This window comes from Sciurus carolinensis, chromosome 4 (genome assembly GCF_902686445.1).
Source record: "Sciurus carolinensis chromosome 4, mSciCar1.2, whole genome shotgun sequence".
Taxonomy (NCBI): Eukaryota; Metazoa; Chordata; class Mammalia; order Rodentia; family Sciuridae; genus Sciurus; species Sciurus carolinensis.
The window spans coordinates 43,619,691-43,634,443 of NC_062216.1; the positions used below are offsets into that span (position 1 = coordinate 43,619,691).

General features: G+C 36.5%; 1 non-coding gene and 1 pseudogene across 1 annotated transcript; both read right to left on the reverse strand.

Annotated features, from left to right (window-relative positions):
- Positions 1-2,744: 2,744 nt before the first annotated feature.
- Positions 2,745-2,847, reverse strand: LOC124984064 (U6 spliceosomal RNA). The gene has a single exon (XR_007108537.1). It is a non-coding gene; the product is annotated as a U6 spliceosomal RNA (small nuclear RNA).
- A 10,569-nt stretch (positions 2,848-13,416) lies between these two features.
- On the reverse strand, positions 13,417-14,254 carry LOC124982690 (iron-sulfur cluster assembly 1 homolog, mitochondrial-like; annotated as a pseudogene).
- Between the last annotated feature and the right edge of the window lie 499 nt (positions 14,255-14,753).

Consider the following 14,753-nt stretch of genomic DNA (forward strand, 5'->3'; position numbering starts at 1 on the left):
TCAAAAAAGAAAACATCTGACAGAAACATCAGGTGTGAGAGAGCCCTTTGAGAGGTAGATTAATCAAGAGAGAAGGAAGGCATATAAAAAGTCCTTTGGGTTTGAGGGAGGACAGAGGATCAGGGAACAAGTTTTGGGATCTTCAGAGGGAAAGGGGTCTTGGCTCTGCTTTTGGTCATGTGCCAGAAAGGTAACATGGCCCAAGGAAACAGGAAATACTGATGTGCTAAAGAAATACAAGGAAACAACAAAGCAACTAAACATACTGAGAAAAGTCTTAGCCTGAGACTTCAGAGGTTGTGAGATAAAAGGGCACAGCGTAGGCCACCGTGGAGCACAGTGGGGTAGTTGCTGCTTTAAGGCTGTGACAAAGAATTTCAGAGGAATCAGTGCAACTTAGCCAAGCACAGAGTGATGCTTCAGCTCTGCTCAACTTTGCAGTGCTGCATTCCATGAAGATCCCTGGGTAATCATCTCTCAAGGATCCAACAGTTCAGATTTTTTTGTACTTGAACAGTTCATCAAATGGACATCTGACAAGCACACACAAGGACATATGCATGCACAATTCCTGTGCTTGGAGTGACCATCTATTTTGAATATCTCAAGTTGCAGGGACTGGATAAGCATAGTCCTAGAGGAATTGTTAGTCTGTTCTGTTGCTCCTTATGTTAAGGACCTCCGAGGCAGGATGGCACTTGTTATAAGAAAGAATCCTGAGTCCCATTAAGTCATTGACCCCAGGGGAATCTGTAGACCTGAAGACAGGACTGCTCTTACTGTTGTAGGTTTAAGTATGGCCCCCAAATGTACCATGTCTTCACTTCTTAAGCCTATAAATGGACAGAGGTTGTTGCAGATGTGATTAGGTTAAGGATTTTGAAATGTGGAGATTATTCTGGATTATACAGGTAGCTACTAAATGTTCATAGAAGAGAGGGACAGAGGGAAATAAGAGACACAGGAAAGAAGATGTTCGGGGTCGGGAGAAGAGGGTTCATTTTCTGAGAAAAGTAGATTCCTCTCAATGTGGTAACTGGTGACAGTGGTTTTAACTTTGAAGCTTTTGCTTTTATCTTTTGGCTGTTCTCTGACATGAGATGTCTTCTCAACTGCTGACAAAACTGGAAGGCAGAAGGCAGACTTCCCATTCAGAGCCTCCTATTTCATGTGTATATGTTTACAACTACACAAATATATTTCAAAATTATAGGTAATTATAAATTACCCAATAATAACTTAATATTATATTATCAGTATTGGTCTATTTTAAGAAACTCCTTGGAAACCTACTTTTTTAGTGATTATATGATACTCCTTCATATGACTGCAAAGGTCGTAAGCTATTCTTGTTTGATAAAATGTTGTTTTTTGAATGTTTAGTAACATAATGAATGCTTTGAGGAATGGCCCATACAGAGAGTTCTTTAGAAATTAATCATAAAAGAAAGAATTTCTGAGTAAAGTGGCATAAACTTTTGAAAGTCTTTTTAAAACATATTGAAATGCTTTCTGAAGCACAGTAATGATTTACATTCTTGCCTGCAGTATAGTATGTGTGGCACTGAGATAGAAAAGGATAGGCAGTGGAGAGTAGGGAAGGGACAGTAAAGGCCAACAATAGGGCAAGCAGGAGGACAGACATTTTAACATGCTCTGACATGTTATGAGACAGTTCCTGTTTTTTTAGAAAGTGCATAAATCTCCATCTGGCCAAAAACAACTGAATAATCCATAATCTGGCCCAAACCCTCTGAGGGACAATTGAAGTATCAAAACCCAATCAATAGGAGTTTATAAATTTTCCTTATGTGCCTTTAAAAGGAGGAGCAATGTAAGATTTACAGGGCACTCTTACCCCTTCCTGGTGCATTGCGCAGCAAATTCTAAATCTTTCTCTCACTTTCCTATTTAATAAGATTCCTGCTCGATAGCTGATCTCTGCAGTATTCGAAGTATTCATTCTTCAACTCCGTGGAACGTGAACATGATTCTGACTCCTGCTGGTAATAGCACCATCATAGTAACTTTTGCCATTAAAACAGCCAACCCATCCACCCACCCTTGTATTTGTGTACTACCACACAGGGTTCACCTGCTAAGCACGTAACATGAGTCTTACCCAACATTACACTTACTCATGATACAAAGGGTGCACATGCAGAGGAGATATGGACTTGGCATTCCTTTCTGGATAGGTCTGCATCTATCAGAGGGAATTTCCTAATTGTCCATTTCCCCACCCTAGGATGCCCTTTGGTTTCTGAGAACCACTAACAATGTGTGCAGAACATAATAGCTCTGAAGCCTTTTACATTTGAGCTTTATGTTATCTATTGTGGCTATTAATAAATGACCACATGTAAAACGTGGCCTAAAACAACAAAATTTATTATCTCACAGTCTCTGGATCAGAAGTCCAGTGGGCTCAGCTGATTTCTCTGCTGTGGTTGCTAGAAGGCTGAAAGCTGGAGGCTCTGCTTCCAGACTGTCAGGCTTTTGTGAGTTCAAACTGGTAATAGGACTGTGGTCTCTGTTTTCCTGCTGGTGAGCCTGTTATTGGCTTAACTCTTCCAAGTCATTTAAAGGATAGCAGGTTGAATCCTTGTACCTTAATTTTCACATCATCTGCCTTATTTTTTCCACATTTTAAATTGGTGCATTATAGTTGTTACATAATGATGGAATTTGTTCTTACATATTTGTGCATGAACCCAATATAGCAACAATATAATTTGACCAATAAAAATATGGAATACTTCATGGATTTCCATGTCATCCTTGCTTAGGGGCCATGCTAATCTTCCTGTATTGTTCCAATGCTACCTAAGCAAGCACTGTGCCTCATTTCTCCTGACTTCTCTTCTACTGTATCTTTCTTTCTTTTGTTCTAGCAACCAGCAAAGGTTCTCTCCTCCTAAGATTTCATGTGATTAGATTGGGTCCACCAGGGTAATTTCCTTATCTTAATCACATTTGCAAAGTCCTTTTTGCCATCAAAGATAACATATCCACAAGTCTGGTGATTAGGGTGTGAACAACTTGGCAGGGGAGGGAGTGTGGGGGAGTGAATTATATGCTGTATTTTCAAGAATATTTATGTTTCTAATGTATTAAGATGATTTACATATCAGGTCAGAAAATGAAACTCTAACCTATTGAGTAGAGATTTTCTGAAAGAAGATACCAAAATATAATAAGAATATTGTGATGATATAAAAGAAAAATAATTATACGCTAAGCTTAACTCCCTTAGAGAAGAGAGAATTTCATTTTTTTGGCGATTACTAGTTGAGTGCCTCCTCTGTCCTGAGCACTATTCTAGGTACTTTGGAAATGACATGAAACATATTAGATAATGCTTTCTGCCTTTAAGAAGCTTACTTTGTAGTGAGTGAGGCCAGATAACAACAACAAAAAAAGAGTCCTAAATAATAAAATTAAATGGCACTACGGAAGATGAAAAGTACTACGGAAAAATAACAGGACAGAATAGAGTAAGGAAGGTCATCAGAAATTCAGGGATTGTGACAGGGGTGTTTCAGTTTACATACCACCTAGGGTGGTCAGGAAGCTCTGTGGGAAAGAAGAAAACAACTTGAAGATGTGGTAATTAGCCATGTGGGTATATTGGAAAGCACATTTCAGGCAGAAGAAACACCCATAAAGTCCCCTGATTTAGTCATGTTTTTTTCCTGCTGTGACCAAAAAACCTGACAGGAACTATTTTTAAGGAGGAAGAGTTTATTTCGGGGCTGACAATTTCAGAGATCTCAGTTCACAGAGGGTCGACTCTATTTCTTGAGGTCTGAGGTGAGGCAGAATATCATGGTGGAAGTGTGTGGCAGAGGAAAGCAACTGGGGATATGGCACCAGGAAACAGAGTTCTGCTCTACAAGGACAGAATATGTGCCCCAAGGGCAGCTTCCCACCCCCAGGCTTGGTTTACTGAGTATAAAATGAGGAAGACCAGTGAACCTGATTTTCTTCATTTCGATTTCACCCAACAAAGTGCAAATGAGAGAGTAGGCAGAGAGACGGATTGTATGTGATTTCACCAGCAAAAGAGAAGGGGGGTGAGTGGGTAAGATCAATGAAGGTATATGCAACTTTGTGATTATGGCAACTGATGGAATTTCAACCTGGTGAAGGAGCGAAGTAGGATTTAGGGAGTATTCAAATCAGTGGACAATGGATTGGAGGTTTTGTGATGTCTAAAGATTATTTGGGTTGGGATGTTAGGGGAAGGCAGCTATAAAGCCCCAGGGTGGTAGTCAAACAGGGGAAATCTTGATGTTGAGACTGTGAAGAACATGCTGTTATTATTAGTGACAAGGTCTAGGTACGGCTACAGGAATTATAAACTCCTAGATTGTGTGTGTGTATATGTGTGTTTTAACATACTCTATGGAAAGAAAGATTACCATGTCATTATGCCAGGGAGTATTTGAGCTATAGATAGAATTTTTAGAAAGTAGGTAATAAGAAAAATAGTACATTATTTTGCTCCATCTATATTAAAACCCTTTTGATGTCTTGTAATGTTTTTTAAGAGTTTAATATCATAAAGCAATCTATTGCTGATGAAAGTAGTTCTGAAAGTATAAAGATGCAGAACTTTGAAAAGTGTCTTAGTCTCAGCAGATACACACACACACACACACACGTGCACATGCACATTTTCAAAGTTTTGAAATGTGTGGTCACTGTGCAGATCACTGCCCATCTGGAACCTACTCAATTCAGACATTTTCAATCTGATTTCTAGGCAGTGCTTTTGGCTGAAGCAATACCTTCATGAATGCAGAATGATTTATGGATAAACTGGAAATGTAGCTCTCTAGCTATTCCTCTGACCTTTTGGAGTCAAATGCAAAATCCAATATCACAGACAACAAATATTTTTAGGATCAAGACATGACCTGGAATTACTTTCACTGCACTTAAGCACTTGTGCTCTGATCTAGAAAATCATTACTTTGTTCAGATCAATGGCTTTCCATTATTTCTTGCTTGATATTACTGGTTTAAGTTCAACTTTAAATATACCTCATTTGCTAGAAAGATGTTGGTTTTTAATGTGCACTGATGACATTTAGTATTCTTCAAAATCTTTTCACTTCCCTGAAATATGTTTGTAGTAATCATATTGTTCAGATCATAAAATTATGTCTAAGGCAAAATTTGATTCAATTATCTTTAAGTTCTGGCTGATGATATTTGATTATAAAAAATTAAAGAAATAATCTATATTTCTACTGGATTACAGAAAAGAATTAAGTCAACATATGGCAGTCTGAACTTGTTATGGAAACCCCCTTGACATCTTTTTCTGCTAAATCCTCTTAGTGCTTATTTTCCTCATAGGTTTAGACAAACTTCTCTGCTCCTTAATTGTACCTGAAAATGGAAATCTTTGCTTCCTGATGCTTTTAATACAAGTTCTAGACTCATGATTTTAACTCTTTTGAGTCTCTAGTTCCAGTGCCAGCCATGCTTACCTTGGTAACAGTGTTTCACAGGTCAAGTAGCACAGCATTTATATTAATTTATTACATCATGTAATGTGGAAGACAGATGGAGAAAATGAGGTATGTCCAATAATGCAGGAATTTAATAGACAATTAGTATCCACCAAGGATATTTCTTCATTTTTATTTGTTTTAAGAAGATATTTAATTATCTGGGTCTTGTCAATCTTAAGGATCAGGAATAAAACATCTATCTTTACCTTTGCAAATTTTAGACTAGATTTCTGCATCTAGTCTCAAAAAAACAGAAGAATAGGAAAGGACAATAATACATTAAAGAAAAAGTTTTATCATCGCTGTTTTTCTTTTGAGAAGGATTAGTATTGGCTATCTGCCTGGTATGATTTCAGACTTCTCAGACCCCTAAAATGCTTATTCCATTAACTTTCATTTTCTACTTCCCCCCCACCCCCCCGTTACGTTTCTCCTTCTGTAATATAAAACTTTATTCACAGTTAAATTACAAATACCTAACTAATAATTTTTGTTACATATCAAATAAGCTTTGCAGCTTCATGTTCTCAGAGCAGTTTTTGAAAACTCTTTACTAGGAAAGATTAACAATGGTGGAAACCACTCACTTTCACATCCTGATTGTCAAACTTTCTCCTCCACTGTATTAGCCCCATTCATGCCTGGTTTTGCTTTCTGCTTCCTCCTTTCTCTTCCTTGATCCTATTTTTCCTCCTTCCTTCCTTCTTTGCCCTATCTACCCCTTTCTCCTTTCTTTTTTTCTTCTATTTTGCTTTTCCTGACTCTATTTCTGTTGAACTGATTATCCATTTGGAAACCTAGAAAAATTTCCAGAATATGTTTCAATTTTGAAAATTTTGTTTAGTAATTATTTGTATCTTCTCAAACACAGTAAGCTCATTTAATTGACAGGTCCACTTTTTTTTCCTGAAAGTGTTCTTGTATTATAGAAAAATGGAGTATTTTTCACTATTCCATTAAAGGACAGAATATACAATTTCCCTGTAAAGAACAACAATTGATTTTCTTTCACCAGATCATTATTATCTGCCTGATATATCTATTAACTCTCTTCTAAGAGAGTTATAATCTCATTGTCTTAATTCTGTCCATCCATTGGGTCTCTACTTCAATTTTGGCCTCATATATCCCTACATTGTTTTGTGCTATTTCAACATATTTATTATTTCCGTAGCACTATTTTTAATTCTTAGTTTGTCTTTTTAGCTTTGCTGTCTCCTTACTCCCTTTATTCTGTTGTGTTATGTTTGTATCTCCGGTCTCTTGTTTTATTGATTTTATATTGTCCATCAATTATTTTGAAGTAAAAATGGCTCATTGTGGAGAATTGTTTTGTACGTGCTGTTCTTTGAGTAGTGTTTAATTCCATGATTGATAATTGGTTTCTTGTCTTCTAAAAATTTTACCAATTTCCCTTTTTATTTTGTTGGACTGGAATTAGAAATGACAGAAGTATGTTTCTCTAGTAGTGAGAAAACACTATGGAGGTATATGTAAAATGTTTTTTCTTCTTTTCCCAAGGTGACTATTGCTGATTGCTTCCTGCATTTATTTCCATATTTTCCTTTCTGCTATTAAATATAAGTTAATATATGTGCACACACAGAGGCACACACATCTGTACATGTATAGACACTTACACATATGCTTTTCTATTTCTTTTAAAACATAGGCTCCTACTCTATATATTTCATTTTAAATTAGTTTTTTAAAAATTAGCTTTTTTAAAAAAATACTTGGTAATATAGAAAAAAAATCCCCTTTCAAATAGCTGATTTGACTTTTTTTAAACAGAAGCATCTTAATAGTTGGTTTATAGATAGGCTACACTTTATTAAGTATAGTACTATTAAGGACATTTGGGTAATGGTCATTTTTTTTCTTTTTTTACTACTTTGAATGACGTTTCAATACATAACAATGTGTATAGGTACTTATATACTAATGATTTTTGTCTGTTGAATTGATTCAATTACTGGGGTAGAGGGTATATGCATTCAGTTACTGATAGACCTTGTTGGATAACTTTTCAGGAAATTCATAACAGTATGTATTTAAATCAACATTGCATATGAGTTCCTATTTCCTTATCTACTAGTCAGTTCTAGATGTTACCAAAATTTTATTTTTGCTAATATTATGAATGAAAGATGAAATTTCAGAGCTAGTTGATTCACATTTCTTGAGCTATAAGTCTGAGCAAATTTTCAAATATTTATTTGCATTTCTTCTCTCATAAATGAACTCAGCACAGCCTTTACTCATTTTTCTACTGAGTAGCTCATCATCTGCATAGCAATTTATATTTGTTCCTTGTGTATAAATTTTTCATTCTACATGTTTCACGTATTTGTCCTCCTGTCTCTGTGTGTCTTTGAACTTTATAAAATATTTTTTCTTAATTTTATTTCTCATTAATATTGTTATCTGCAGAATCAACTGCTATGTATTAGTCATATGTTATCTATTACATGCATTTTTATCTTGATTTTCCCTTGGAGTTTCTAGCTATCAGGTTTTAAAAATTCATTCTTTCTCTGTTCTAATCTTTCATCTCTTGCAATCCATCTCATCCTCTTTAGCTCTGTGACCTCCTTTCTGGAGATCTCTCTGTTTGTGTAACTGTGTGGATTGTTTTCCTTCATCTTGTGGCACCACCGTCAATGTTCTTTCCCTTATTCTCTTTTGCTTTGACCTCCCTATTCTTTATCCTACTGTTCCTGATACTGTTTGATTTGCTCCTCATATGATATGACATAGTGAGTCAACTTCCTAAGAAAGGTCTGTGAAATATACAATTTAGGTGCCCTTGAAATGCAATTTTATTTTACCTACACACTTAATTAGTAATTTAAGTTGGCTAGAGAGTTTTGGGTTGAAAATGATTTTCTTCTCTATTGTCTTATGACACCCAGTGATACTCATTAAAAGTTGAACACAAATATATAATTCCTATTCCTTTGTGGATGACTTGTTTTTTCTTCCTCTCAATGTCTTATGGAAGATTAATGCATTTCTCTTTATCCTGTCTTAAATTTCACTGTAAGTTATAGATCTTAAAAAAATCTCTCTCTGGCATTCACTAAGTTCTTTCAATTTTAAGGTTTATGTCTCCTTTTAGCTTTTGCAAAATTTCATGCATGCACTGACAAATTATTTACTTTCTGGTATGGACTGAATTATGTTTCCCTTTAAATTCACAGGTTGAAGTTATAAGCCCCAATGTGACTATATTTAGAGATAGGGACTTTAAAGAAGTAATTAAAGTTAAATGAAGTCATAGAGCGGGGCACTAATCCAACAGGACTAGTGTCTATAAAATGTAGAAGAGATGCCAGAGAGCGCTCCCTCCCTGTGCACCCAGAGGAAAGATCAGTGAGGACAGAGCAGGATGAAAAAAGTCTTTCCAGAAACCAAGCCTTCTGGTGTCTAGATCTTGGACTTCAAGTCTCTTGAACTATGAAAACATAAAATTCTGTTGTTTAAGTCCCAGTATGTGGCATTCTGTTATGGCAGCCTGAGCTGATTATTATACTTCCCTCACCATGTTCTCTATGTTTTATTTTTTTTGAATTTCATTAGTTGGATATACCTTTTGGAGAAATTATGTCCTTTCTTTTCCTTCCCTTCCTTCTTTCTTTCTTCCTCCCTCCCTCCTTTCCTTCTTCCCTTCCTTCTTTCCTTCCTTCCTTTCTATTTCTTTCTGGTAGGGATTGAACTCAGGGGCGTTTTCCCACTGAGCTACATCCTCCCTCCCTCCCTCCCTCCCTTCCTTTCTTTCTCTTTCCTTCCTTCCTTCCTTCCTTCCTTCCTTCCTTCCTTCCTTCCTTCCTTCCTTTCCTTTCTTTCTTTCTTTCTTTCTTTCTTTCCTTCTTTCTTTCTTTCTTTCTTTTTCCTGTAGGTATTGAACTCAGGGCTGCTTTGCCACTGAGCTACACCCCCAGCCCTTTTAAATTGTTTTTATTTTGAGATAGATCTCTCTAAGTTGCTTAGGGCCTTGCTCAATTGCTGAGGCTGATTTTGACTCCTAATCCTCTTCAGCTTCCTCAGTCACTGGGATTACAGAAGTACACTACTGAGCCCAGCTCTTTTTTATTTTCTATCTCATTTTTTAATAGTATACTTATGAGATTTATTAAATTTATCCTCAGATTCTACTAAACTAATATTTAAAACATCACCTTTCTCATTTCTATGAATTTTTATTTTCTGATGGTTCTAGTTTATTATAATTGCTTGAGTTGATAATTAAAATAAGAGTTATCATTTTGCTACTAAGTAAATTGTATTTTTTTCTGTACTTGGATTTGTCTTGGCTAACATTGACTTTTTCTTTCATTTTAAGGCATTTTCAAACAATTATTCAACCAAGAATTTTGAGCACTTGCTGTGCTCAAATGCGTGTTCCAGGTACCACAAATACTGCCATATGCAAAGAGATGATCATGCTCTGTGGCAGTTTCATGCTAGAGTGGGAGAATTATAATACATGAGTATACAACAAATAAACATACTAAGCACATATAGCTTAATATGAAGAAAGTCTCAGGTATGGGATTGGGTGGTTCCAGAGAATGATTTGGTGGTCCAGAAAGATCTTCTGTGGAAGCTGAGATCAGAAATATAGAAGAGAAATTATGGATATACTGAGATTGAAGTAATTTTTGGAAATTTCAAGTGAATCAAGACCAATGTATTTTCAGTACAGTGAGAAAGAGGGAGAATGACATGAGGTGAAGTAAGGGAATCTGGAAAGTACAAGATGACCTCAGGGAGGGTTCTCTAGCCTTGGTGGTAAGGAATTTGGATTTAATTTGAGTGACAATGAAGTCCTTTGGATGGATCATAGCAGGAACATAACAACGTTTGACTTGTGTTTTAAAAAGTTCACTTTAGAGTGCATTGTAGGAAATCCAAATAAATGCCAGAGGTGGAGATAGGTGGTTAAAAGTCTATTCTGTGAGTCCAGGTGAAAGAATACATTGGTTAAAATGGGCGATTTCAATGAAGCCAGGATAGGTGGATGAATTTGGGACAGCTTTTGGACTCAAACTTGACAGACCTTGCATATGAACTGAAGAAAACAAGTACCATCAAAGATTCCTGGGTTTTCACTTGAAGGATAGAGTGGTTGGCTTTGTCATTTAGAATAGAGTGAGGGAGAGGTTTGAAAGTGGTAGGTTAGTTGTTATTTGCTTTTTGAGATTTTAAAAGCATGTAAAACAGGCATCATGATAGAGATTTTGGTGGCTCCAGCATAACTGGGATTTATTTTGGTCCACATTAAAGGATAACTCAATAGATAGCCAGACTGTTCTGGGTATATGGGCATGGCCCATAGGCTGTCAAACTTTGTCCTATTGGTTATCAGATCAGCAGACTGGGAACTGGTCTTAAATACCAAAATACAAAGGGCTTTATTCTGCTGTAGTTCTCTGCAGATAATTCATTCTAATATAACATTATTATATTTATTTACTTTTTCCTGCAACTCTGAGGTTTGGTGACTGGCAAGAGTGCAATAGATTTAAGTGAGTATGGGTTAGAAATCTCATATATAGAACTGTAACCCATTCTTTTATGCTCAGTTCATTACTGTCATGCTCCGTCAGACCATGTAGTTGTCCAGATCTCTCTGAGATTTCTGATGAGCAGGCTGGTGCTCCCTACTGCTACAGGACATTACTTCCTTCTGCCTCTCCTGCTGTGTGTGTTCATTCCTTTAGAATCTTGTTAATGTGCCACTCTCTGCCAGCCCACCTTTTCTCATTGGTGTTGTTGGATTAAAACTTTGCTATACTCTTATTGTTGTCTTAACAAGATTTCAAAAAGAAGAGAGATAAATACAGGTATGCAGTCTGCCATCTTGAAATGAAAATTTAAATTAAAAAAAGTTTTTGTAGTTGTAGATGAACAGAATGCCTTTATTTTATTTTTTTATTTTTTATTTTGTGATGCTAAGGATCAAACTCAGTGCCTCACATATGATAGGCAAGTGCTCTGCCACTGAGCTACAGCCCTAGCCTAGAAATTTAAATTTTTATGTAAACATAAAAGTTTGTCCTTTACAGAGTTGATTATTTTTAAAAAAATTTAATTTTTTCTTTTTCTGATGGAGTTTTTCATATTTTCCATTTCATTAGAGTGTGTTGATGTTTCATGTGGGCAGCCCTTTATGAAACTTCTGTGTAATTAATATGTTTCTATTCTATTAAGAGTCTTCTTATTGCACCCATGCTCACCTAACTCTCAGAACTCCAGAAACAATGTTTTCTGAAAAGCTGGTATCTAGAAAGGCTCATGTAGAGCTGTGGGCAGTCTTTTTTTTTTTTTTTTTTTTTTTGAGGCCACATTTTTAAATTGATAACTCAATCTCTATATCCAGTATTGCACATATTATGAGTAGATCAACAATTGTATTAACAATATAAACTCATGAACATTTACACAGAACTGCTGCTCTAGGTGTTGGTGCATTTTGTGCCAGGTACTTTAGTAAGTGGGACAAACACAAAGGAACTCAGCTACTTTAATTCATGAGAATCAGTTTTCAAAAAAAGTATATGTATATTATCTTTGAGAATATTTAATATGTCAAGCCCAGGGAAATCAGTAGACTAAGTGACAAAAGGACTACTTTAAAAGAAAAGTTGGTGATCAAAATATTAGGTTACAATACTGTTTAAAAATTTTAGTAATTAGACTTAGGAACCAGAAAGTGTACACATACTGAGAATTTTAAAAAAAGACCCCCATGTTCTGTTTTATAACCACTACTACACCCCAAAAGAATGGAGTGGGCTGCGCTGCTATAATACCTACTTTGCTACTGTAGACCATTGTTTCAAAGTTTTAAAGAAAAGAAGATGGTGATTCACATAACAGTTTTAAAATAAGATTTGTCTCTCTCAAAATAAAATAAAACTCATAGGATCTCATCAACTTAGAAAGGAAACCCTATCCAAATGTTGAGCAGATTAAGCCACACTACTATTGTCCTTCACTGCCTCGGAATGCTGAGCACGAGTGTTCCCTATGAGGAAGAGGTGAAGAGGTATGGCCTCAGCTCTCTTGTAGTTTGCAGACCCATGTGGGCAAATGTCCTTCAGCTTCCCTGGGGTTTGTCTCTTCCCACACAGAATTAAGAGGGGTGAGCTAGATGGCTTTTAAGAGACCGTCCAACTAAAAGGATCTAAGTCAGTTTTGAGCAGATTTTTAGGGTGGCAAAAAAATAGATCTTAAAACAGGTGGATAAATATTCCTCACTTTTTGATCCCATCACTTGGAACTATTTTTCACTACAGTTCAAGGAAATCTTTTCCCAGTATTGTTGAAGGGTACACAAACTAGGCATTTGACAATGAAATTTTTAATAAAAATGTAAAAAAGGTCATGCCAATTTGGGTAGAAAAACAATGCACTGCCATGTTACTATCAGTAGTCAGGCCTTCTCACCTCTGAATTTTGGGAACCATTAATCTTGTTGAGAAAAGGCAGACAAAAATGCACATTCAAGTCATTTGACAGACATCTAGCAAGCACACAACTACTAACCTGTTTTGAGAATTACTGTCAGGGAAGCAGTATTAACTGGTTCTAACAGAAAGGATAAAAGAGAGTTAAGTGTAGGGTAGGATTTTTTTTCTTTATATAACAATGATCCAAAAGGAGCAATGGCTTCTCATTTTCTGTCCCATATGGAAAATACAAACATCATTTCTTATGGAATCTAACATACTGGCTTCATTTTCAAAATGCATCACTTTATTTTCCCCACAAGGCAGTCATACATTATAAACCTTAGGCATGTGAGAGTCACATGATTTCTTCAGCAAGCTCCAAGCTTTCAGCAAGCTTTCCTGGAGCTTACAACCAGAGGAGTCCTGAGGTTTCAAATATTAAAGCTTTCTCCACAGCCACAAGTTCCTTTGATGTTTGGGTTATTGAAGACAAACTCACTGGGTAATTTGTCTTCAACATAGTCCATTTCTGTTCCTAAAAGGGTCATCTGTGCTTTCTTTTCGATGAACACGCTGACTCCATCTCGAACAACTTCTTCATCTCCTTTGTCTTTGTATATTCCAGTGTGCAAGAAAGGCCATTACAGCCCCTAGTTCGGACACCGACTTTCACACCTACATGCTCAGGCTTATCTTTAAGAAGTTGTTTTATCTTGTTTACTGCTGAAGGTGTCAGGGTGAGGGCTGCTTGGGTGGGCTGAAGCTTCCTCTTGCTCACAGCCCGGACAGTGGCGTGGACTAAAAGGCCCACATCTTCACAGTCCCGGTGCCCGGGTGCCTAGGGCCGGAGCTCGGCCACCTCAACCTCTCTCCATGGACACTGCGGGCGCCGAACTGTGGGCAGTCTTAAATGATATACTTTTTGTTTGTTTGTTTGTTTCCACTTTTGTTTGTAAAATAAATATTCTTTGGTCTTATAAAATTTTTACTTCATTTGAAGATTATGACTACCAACTGAAGTTTTGAAAGTATTGTGCAATTTTTAAAAAAAAATCTCTGCATCCTGAAAGGATCTAACTCTGAACTATAAGCACAGGGAGTCAAAAAAGATTTTATGGTAAGAACAGCTGAAAAGGAATGTCTCTCTCTCTTATTTCTAACTATACACATCTACTCATTCATCCAACGGGCATTTGTTGAATGATCACTGTGTTCCAAGCTCTCAACAGTGCTGTTCATTGGATTTCCATCACTGAAAAATGCTGCCATGCCTTCCAGAAATTCACAGATGTAGCATCCTTTATCTATTATTTTGTACAATGTTAAACTTATGAAATCTTTTCTCTCCAGTAGAAAGGTGGTTTAGGGTGAAAGCTATTTCATGTATTTTTTTGAAGTGCATTCACTTTCCACACCCCAGAATACATGGGGACTATATCACAGATCCACAGTCCTTCTTCATCTGTATTCCTCTGCCACTGGTGACTTTAAGAAGGTTACTCTGAAAGTTCTTTCCTTAAGTCCTTCCTAAAACCACATGTGTGGCTGACTCATGCACACACACACACACACACACACACACACACACAGACACATGCCGCCTTCAACATTTTTTAACTAGCAAATGTTCAAAAAAACTATGCAATAATTAGATATTGCAGTAGGGATTGTACCAGTTGTATTAGGGTGTGGTCTGGAAGAGGACAGTTTGTTTTCACTTGGCCAGTGTTGAGGTATAACAGGGCAGGCTCAGGGGTTAAGAAAATGA